Source organism: Peromyscus californicus, unplaced genomic scaffold, assembly GCF_007827085.1.
Source record: "Peromyscus californicus insignis strain IS unplaced genomic scaffold, ASM782708v3 Scaffold_11__1_contigs__length_118956290, whole genome shotgun sequence".
NCBI classification, from domain to species: Eukaryota; Metazoa; Chordata; class Mammalia; order Rodentia; family Cricetidae; genus Peromyscus; species Peromyscus californicus.
Window position 1 is genome coordinate 31,516,641 of NW_026294402.1, and position 9,977 is coordinate 31,526,617.

Genomic DNA, 9,977 nt, shown 5'->3' on the forward strand with positions numbered 1-9,977 from the left:
AGAGCAGGATGAGTTTTTGATACCAGACTAGCTAATGATAATTATAGTATAATTATAGCTAATCTGTAAATATCAGAGAAGTCAGTAAATCAGCCTACAGATTACATATGAATTCATTTCTGAGATGGTGGTTTTAGAAAGCAATGATTTTACTATTCCATCGGTTATTAAAGTGTTTGGCAACACTATTGGCAGTAACTTAGATAGGGAATCAGCCTCACTGCCTGCCAGCAGATAAATGGGCAAAGAAAACATATACATATGTACACTATGTTGGCTAATTTTATGTCAGCTTGACACAAGCTAAAGTTATCTGAAAGGAGGGAACATCAATTAGGAAATGCCTCCATAAGATCAGGCAGTAGGCAGGCCTGTAGGGCATTTTCTGAAGTAGTGATTGATGTGGGAGGGCCCAGACCATTGCGTGTGGTGCCACCCCTGGGCTGGTGATCCTGGATTCTATAGAAAGCAGGCTGAGCAAAGCAATAGGGAGCGAGCCAGTAAGCGCTCCTCCACGGCCTCTGCATCAGCTTCTGCCTCCGGGTTCCTGCCTTGTTTGAGTTTCTGTCCTGACATCCTTCAGTGATCAACTGATATGGAAGCATAAGCCAAATATACCCTTTCCTCCCCAAGTTGCTTTGGTCATGGTGTTTCATCACAGCAACAGTAAGCCTAAAGAGGACATACACAATGAAGCATTATAAAAACGAGGTCCGATGGGCAGTGGTGGCGTACACCTTTAGTCCTAACACTCAGGAGGCAGAGGCAGGCAGAAGTATGTGAGTTTGAAGTTCAAGGCCAGCCTGGTCTACAGAGCAAGTTCCAGGACAGGCTCCAAAGCTACACAGAGAAACCCTGTCTCAACCCCCCCCCCAAAAAAAAAAAAGAAGAAGAAGTCTGTCGTTTGCAGGAAAATTAATAGAACTAAATAGCATCATGTTAAATAAAGTAAGCCAGTCACAGAATGGTGAGCATTGCATGTGCTCTCCTATGTAATAACTTTAAAAGTGAGGGCAGTGGTACTGGAGAGATGGCTTGTCAGCTAAGGTGTGTACTAATCTTGCAAAGGACACATGTTTGATTGCTAGTACCCACTTAATGTGACTCTCAGCTGCTTATAACTCCAGATACGCAGGATCTGATAGCCACTGAAGGCACCTTCACTCAAGGACACATACCCCACACACAAACGCATGCATACAAATAATTGCAAATACTTTGTTTTGTAAGGGTGAGAGGTTAATATACTCTGTAGACAGTGCATATGTATGGAGTGAACCCCATCAATTCATATAAAGAGTATGTATAATATAAATTAAAAATATAATAGGAATGCAAAATCATGTTTTGTAGGAGTTAAGACTTTCACATAAAGCTGAGTCTTTCCTGAAGTGTATATTTACATTTTTAATTTTAAAAACTAATTTGCTGCGTATGTGCATGGTATGATGACACATGCCAGGGCATGCATAAGGAGGTCAGAGGACAACTTGAGGGATCTCTTCTCTCCTTCCAACATGCAAGGATCAAACTCAGGTTTTTGGGCTTGGCAGCAAATGTTCTTATCTGCTAAGCCATCTTGTTGGCCCTTAACTTTCTGTCCATGCAATTTTTGTTACTATGACAAAAAAACAAAAACCCTATGATAGTCAACTTAAAATGAAGAAAGGCTTAAATGAGCTCATCACTTGGCACTGTTACTTTGGCCCATGCTGGCACAACATATCATGCAAAGAGTCCAACATATAGACCTATTCACTTCATGGCAGCTGAGAAAGAGAGGACCAAGAGAGACTGGGGCTCTAATATCCCCTTCGAGGGCATACTCCCAGTTTCCACTAGTTTGCAAGATATTTGATTACACTGTGTAAAGATATGTCACTCAGATTGGTTTAATAAAAAGCTGAATGGCAGGAGTTGGGGATTTAGCTCAGTGGTAGAGCGCTTGCCTAGCAAGCACAAGGCCCTGGGTTCGGTCCTCAGCTGGGGGGGGGGGGTGTAAAAAAAAACTGAATGGCCAATAGCTAGGCAGGATTTCCAGGCACAGAGGACACAGGGAAGAAGGGAGAGTTGCCATCCAGACACAGAGGAAGCAGGACATGCAGGAGGAGAGGTAACAGCCATGTGCCACATGGCAGGATGTAGATTAATAAAAATGGGTTAATTTAAGTTATAAGAACTAGTTAGAAACAGGCCTAAGCTATAGGCCTAGCTTTCACAATTAATAAGAAGTCTCAGTATCATTATTTGGGAGCTGGTTGGTGGGACAGAGAAAGACTCGCTATACACTAAGCCCTACATTTCCTAACAGTGTCATGGTCTAGGAACTAAGCTTTCAATACTTACATTAAAAAAAAAAAAAAAATATATATATATATATATATATATATATATATATATCTTTGGGGATATTTAACATTCAAACTTCAAAGGCCTTAGGGTTTAATTGATGGTAGAGCAGTTACTTAGCATGTAGGAGGTCCTTCCAACATCTGATCCATAGAACTGGAGAGAAGGATCATAAACTGTGGCATTGTCACTGATTAAAAGAGGCACAAGACCTCTGAAATGTCTCTGTAAATGCACTTGCTGTGAAAGCCTGAGTTCAGATTCCTGGAGGCTGAGTTACAAACAAACAAAAATCCTGCAGTGGCCCATATCTCTAATCCCAGAATTCCTCTGATAAAATGGGAGAGGGGAGATAAAAAGGTAATCATCCAAAATCTCAAAAGCCAGCTAGCCATGGAGTACACAGCAAAGCAGTAGAAACAAGATAGACCCTGCCCCCAAACAAGGCAGGAGGCAAGAACTAACCTTGAAGATTGTCCACTAACCCCCATATGCTGGCCACACACCCCTAACTCTGCTTTGCTTCATGTGTATGATATCCTCTTCTGGAAAATTAGTCACAGAACTCATTGTTCTAAATGTATTTCAAAGCTGTATTAAGATTTCCCCCCTTTTGGGGGGTGTGGAGTGTTGTTGTTGTTTGGGAATTTTATTTCAGGAAGTTTTTTATTTTAATTTTTATTTCATGTATGTGAATGTTTTGCCTGGTTGGATGTGTGTGCACTACATGCATGCTTGGTGCCCATGGAGGCCAGAAGATGGGGTTGGATTCCCCTGCAACTGGAGTTACAGATGGTTGTGAGCCATCGCGTGGGTTATAAGAACAGAACCTGGGTTCGCTACAAAAGCAGCAACAACTTCACAACTGAGTCATTTCTCTGGCCCAATTTTTGTCTTTCTGTGACAGTTTAATGTCGTCAGGGTTGTTGTAGAGCTCAATGTGTAGCTGAGAATGACCTTGAATTCTCAATCCTCTGCCTCCTTCTCCCAAGTGCTGGGATGACAAGTGTGTACCACCTTGCCTGTTGATGTACTTACAGGTTCCACTGCTGCTTCATGCTGTTTGGGTGTTTTGTTTGGTGTCTATTTTTTGGATTTTTTCCTTTTTCATGGATTCTTTTTCAAGTTAATTATTCAGAAAATCTGAATTTGAAAAGCAAAAAATACAAAAAAGAAGAAAAAACGAACAATACTTTTGCATGTTTGAAAATACCTATATTTTGTTCACAATAGCATACATTTAGAATTTTATTAACACAGAAGTTGGAGGCAAGAGAAGCAGGCGTTCAAGCTTAATGAAGAAGTTAAGGTCCAGGCTGAGCTACATGAGATCTTGTCTCAAAAAGCAAAATGGAGGGACAGCATGGAGATCATCAAAATGTATTATATACATGCATGAAATTCTAAATGTAAAGTATTTTCAAAAGAAAGAAATACCCCTAAAATTTTAGGAATAAAGGCCACCTCTCCCCTCCTTCCTCTCCCTCTCTCTCATAACAGACTGTTTTCCAGGCATTTTGGCTGTATTTTCAGCTATCCAATGTGCTCTTGAGAAGCCTGGTGACTGAGTCATCCTTAATAATCACATATGTTTCCTTTCATTTTTCCTGCTTTACACTTAGCCTTTTTGGTCTGACTCCAAATGTTGGTTTTGGAACCCAGGGTAATTTTACACATTTCCATTTTTCTGTGATTTGTTAGAGAAATGTTGGCTCTCTTGGTTCTTGAATACCACAACTCTTATTTAAAATTTTCCATGTTTAACTTTTTATTGATTCTTTGTGGATTTCACATCATGCACCCCAGTCCCACTCATCTCTCTGCCTCACCATATCTGCCCTCTGCCCTTGCATCCTCCCCCCCAAAAAAATAAAATTTAAAAAAGACAAAAAATCTCGTGTATGAAAGCTGTAGTGTACCACATGAGTCACAGAGTACACCTTTACTTGCAAATGTTCATTGCGATGAGTCATTGGTCCGGCTTGGCCTCTGACTTCTGCTACACTATCAATACTGGATCCTCACTGGGACTCCTCCTGTTGTTGCCTGTGTCGTGGAGATCCAGCAGCTTCGGGTCTGCAGGACCTGTCCCTTCACATACTCCAGCAGATCACAGATGGGGTGGATGTTGGGGTGGGCCAACTCAACCCTGGATCTGGACCTGGGTGGTAGCTGTGTTGGTCAGCCCACCAGCTCTCCTTCATCCTCACCACCAGGGAGAGCTCTTCAGCACCACCCGGGGTAGCTCATCCCCTGCTGCAGGAAGCAAGGGGCGGGGCCAGTTTTCCCAATGCCCTTTGGCGGCTCACCCATGCCCAGGCAACAGGGTCAGTTCTACTATGCTGCCCAAGCGAGGTGCAGGGGCTGCTCTCAGAAGTGCTGTAGCCAGTGAGGGGTAGAACCCTTGGGGCCAGCTCACCTGAGCCCAGGAGAGATGCTACGGGGCCTGCTCCTCCAAGGGCTGCAGCCAGTAAGGGGTGGGGCCAACTCTATGCAACCCTTGGATATCAACAGGGTCCCAGCTGGCAGTCCACACCAGGGACACCCACATGGCCTTTGGTGGTATCATGGGCCATAGACATCGACACAGACTGCTCCCACTGCATGGCAACAGACCCAGGCACAGCAGCAACAAGGGCCATGACTTCGCGCCCTCAGGTGGTTTTGCAGGCTACTCACGTCAAGCTGTCCTCTCCACCCTCGCAGCTCCAGACCCTCCTCTCTTCATGGTGCTCAAGCTGTTCACTTCTCTCCCTCCCATCTCTCCACCCTATGCTTGCACATATGCGGTGGGTGGAGCATGCATTGGGTGGGGGTCCCTGGGTATCTTCTGTCTGCCCACTCTGTGTGGTGGTGGGCGGGGCCTCTGGGTGTCTTCAAGTGTTTGTCCAATCCAAAGTTTGTTTTTGCTTGTTTTTTGTTTTTTGGAGACTGAGTTTTTCTGTGTAGCTTTACACCTTTCCTGGAACTCATTCTATAGCCCAGCCTGACCTCCAACTCACAGATATCCACCTGCCTCTGCTTCCCGAGTGCTGGGATTAAAGGCATGCGCCACCACCGCCCGACAAACCCAAAGTTTCTAAAGGGAATAAATTTCTGGCCAAAGTTTGACTCAGCACGGTAAAATTAATTCAACACAGAGTTGTCCAGTCTCATAGTCGAACCACCACCACAACCAACTAGAGAGATTAGCAGATAGGCCAATGATGAGAAGTGAAAACAGCAGAACACGTCCAGTCAATTGTAGGTCTCCATTCTGCGGGTATTGCTCTTCTTCCCGGGCTAGGATGCAGCTCTGGCAGCCACAGCGACGCATTCAGTGGTCGGCTTTCCCAAAGGAAGACAGCATAGTCCTAGCACTTGGGTTTGTTACTGCATCTACGGATGGGCAGTGCAGTTAAAAGCTTCCCAAGGAGCAAGAACAGCCACTGCCCTTGCGTCTCCTGTTCACCCTCACTTCACAGCACACAAACTGCTCCTCTACCACCTGTTGGCTAGCTTCGTTCTTTCCTATCACTCCACCATCTACATACTCCCATCCCACTGCCCAGCCAGGCAGGGGGCTGAGGTGGTGCCTTTGTGCTTCCTGGCATGCCTGGTCCACTGTGTTGTCAAGGTGCTTCTGGGCATCCAGGATCTGTTTCTTGATGATCTCAGTCATGGGGCCTGGCGCTCTCTTACCTTTCTTCACAGCCTCCTCTCTTCAAGATATCCTCTCTCAGTCCCACTGGGGGAAAGGCGGAGTGCTCACTCTCGGGGAGAGATCCGGGCCCTGGCTGAGGCTACAGCCACCACAGCTGCCACTGAGCCCAGAGCATGACACTCGGGATACCACAGCTGCCAATGCCATCTTGATTCTCCCCATGTTTTGTTTTAATTTGAAAATTTCCCCCACTTTTATTGTGATACCAATGTAACCTCAATACCACTTTTTTTGTTTTGTTTTGTTTTTTTGAGACAGGGTTTCTCCGTGTAGTTTTGGTGCCTGTCCTGGATCTCGTTCTGTAGACCAGGCTGGCCTCGAACTCACAGAGATCCACCTGGCTCTGCCTCCCGAGTGCTGGGATTAAAGGTGTGCGCCACCACCGCCCAGCAGCTTCAGTACCACTCATCGTGTGCATGTGTGTGCACTTGAGTGCAGGTGCCTATGAAGTCTAGAAGAGGGTGTCAAACTCCCTAGAGCTGAAGTTACGATGGTTTTGAGCCACCTAGCATTGGATGCTAGAAGCCAAACTGGGGTTCTCTGCAAGAACATTATATGCTCTAAAGTGATGAGCCACCTCCCCCAGTATCACTTTTGTGGTTGTTTGAAGCAGGATCTCACACTGCAGCTCTGTCTGGCCTGGAACTCATAATGTAGACGTAGAACTCACAGAGATCCATCTGCTTCTGCTTTCTAAGTGCTGAGATTAAAGTCATACACCACCATGCCCTGCCTGCTTCAGTACTTGTAATAAGCCATTTCATGTTAATTTTCACACAGCTTTAATTCCCTATTTCCTTCTCATAGCAAACTACTTATACTTTGGATGTAGTAACTTCTCAATAGTAGAATTTACCTTTTTTTTTTTTTTTAAGGACAGTGTATCAAAATGTTAGCCCTAGGTGGCCTGTAACTTGTTACATAAACCAAGTTAGCCTTGAACTTGTATTGTAGTGATCTCCTTCCTACCTTTCCTGAGTTCTGGGTAGACATGGATCACCACACTCGGTTTAGAATTTGTTTCTAGAATCACTTGTATTTCCATGGTCAGGTGTTCCAAATTGTTCATCTACTTATCTCTCTCAATGGAGTCCAGAGGGGCAGTGATCTTACTTGATTCACCAGTACTTTACAAATATCTGACAGAGAAGGTGCTCAAGTACTTGTCACATAATTAAGTCATCTTCTCCCACCTAATTGTCACTGGTCCATGGATTCACCTTAGGGCCAGGCAAATATATGTCCCTGATGTTACGAAGTTCTGACACGGACCTCAGATCAACTGCATTTGTTTTCTGTTGGTCACAGAGCAGATCCAGATTATATTAGTGAGTGAGCAGAATTTCACTCTATCGAGGAACTGATGTGGAGTAGCAGAAATCTCAGTGATAGAGGTTAATATGAGACCAGAGCTGGATGTACTCCTGCTATAACCAGAAAGTAATGTGTAAGCTTAGTTGGTAAACATGAGTAAACAGTGATCAGACCACCACAGCTTCTGACTTTCTCCCTCCAAAGACACCATCTTTTTAAGGCTTACAAACCAATAGCCAGTAACTGCCCAGTTCTGATTTCTTTTTTTTAGACAAGGTCTCACTCTTCCAAACGCTGGGATTACAGACAAGAGGCACCATGCCCACTTCCCACTTCTGAATGTTCCCTAGGTTGTCACAACTCCTCTTTAGCCGCTATGTTAGCCTCTATTAAAGGCAGAGCAGTTAACAGAAATGATTGCACAATCTGTCCTAGCTGTTCTTCTCATGGAGCTAGAGGTATCTAACGTGTACAAGGCCCTGGGTTCAATCTCAGGCCTGCAAAATAACATTTCCAGCAGGCATCTGAAGCACCTACTTTCTAACTCTTCAGAACTTGCTACAATAGGCTGGGCAGGCATATGGGTCAATTATAGAGCCCTTACCTAGCATTAAAGAAAACGAATGTCCTTAATACCAGGAAAAGGAGTTGCTATAACAGACATCTGGACTCTACAGAAAAATACAAAAGAAGACCGAGGACTGGAGATAGTCATCAGTTAAGGGTTCTTCCAGAGGACCAATTTCGATTGCCAGCAGCCAGGAGTGGCTCACAGTTGCCTGTAACTTTCACCCAGGAGCTTTGACTCCCTTTTCTGGCCTCTGCAGGCATTGAGACGTGTGTGGCATATACTCACATGAACACACACACACACATAAAGACATAAATCTTCAAAAGGGGGTGGACTAGTGTTTGGAATCACATTTGCCTGCCCAGCAGTGGTGGTATCTGTTTTTCTTTAACTATCAACTTGATTTTACGTTTTGTTGCTATGCTTTTTTTTTTTGGGGGGGGGGGGAAGCACAGGTGCATGGGAACCAGTGCCACACAGCACACAGGTCAAAATCAAAGGACAATTTTGTGGAGTTGGTTGTCTCCTTCTACCTTTCTGTAGGTCCCAGGGATGAAATTCCGCTTGCCAAGCTTATACAAGCGTCTTTACCCACTGAGCTAACCCTTTTGTGAACAACTTGAGTCCTACTGACTGCATTTTAAAACAATGGCAGTGCTGGGTGAGATGGCTCAGCGGCTTAAGGTACTTGACAGAATGAGTGATTCTGGAACTAAGGCCAGGACAGAAACAACTTCTGAAAAGTTGTCCTAGGACTGCCATACATGCCACGTGTGCAAACGTGTGTGCGCGCATGTGTATCTTTTTTTAAATCTCAACATAATTTTCATTTGTAGTAAGATAGGTGCCCCTGCATTTGGTTGCTAATTACTAGTTTGCCTCAAGCTGCCGCTCTGAACTTGGCAAAAACAGAGCCTAGTCACCCGTTGACTCCCGTTTCCTAACAACTACCCAGCGCCCATGCACTAGTGAAGAAGGAAGACTCACACTACTTTCTGGGGTGGGCACTGGGTGCATACCTAAAACCCCAGAAGTCAGGAGGCAAAAGCAGAAAGGATACCGTAAGTTCAAGGTCAGCACGGTCTAGAGTTTCAGACCAACAAGGCCTACACATTGAGACCCCATCTTAAAAACAAAAATGGAGCCAGCAAAATGGCTCAGTGGGCAGAGGTGTTTGCTAAGCAATCCTCAAGACCTGAGTTCAATCCCCAGAACCAACATTAACATGGACCGACAGAACCAACTCCACAAAGTTGTTCTCTGACATCCATACATGTGCCATGGCATGAACTACCTTCCCACACACGTGATAGAAATTTAAGAACAAAACAATGTGTGTGTATACTTTGAGGTTGCTACCCAATGTCTATTGCAGATATACTTAATTGAGCCTTCACACTAATTTGGCATCAAGTACATTAACAAAAAAAGATATTCACTTTTTTTGTTGGCTTACTAGTTTTTCTTTAATTTTTGAGGCACGTTTCAGCCAGGCCAGGCTGGCCTTCAACTTGTTCTGTAGCTGCAGATGACCTTAAACTCCTGTTCCTTCTGCTTCCACCACCCCAGTGGAAGAAGTATAGATACGCACCTTGAAGTTCCAGACAGTCATAAAACACCATGTGGGTGCTGGGATCCAAACCCAGGTCCTCTGTAAGATTAGCCAGAGTTCTTTACAGGTGAGCTATCCTCCAGCTCTGGAAACTCTTTTTTTGTTTGTTTGGTTTTTGTTTTGTTTTTTTGTTTGTTTTTTTTTTCTGGAGCTGAGGACTGAACCCAGGGCCTTGCGCTTGCTAAGCAAGCACTCTACCACTGAGCTAAATCCCCAACCCTGGAAACTCCTTTTTTTTTTTTTTTTTTAAAGATTTATTTATTTACTATGTATACAGCATATGTGACTGCAGGCCAGAAGAGGGCACCAGATCTCACTACAGGTGGTTGTGAGCCACCATGTGGTTGCTGGGAATTGAACTCAGGACCTCTGGAAGAGCAGTCAGTGCTCTTAACCTCTGAGCCATCTCTCCAGCCCGGAAACTCCTT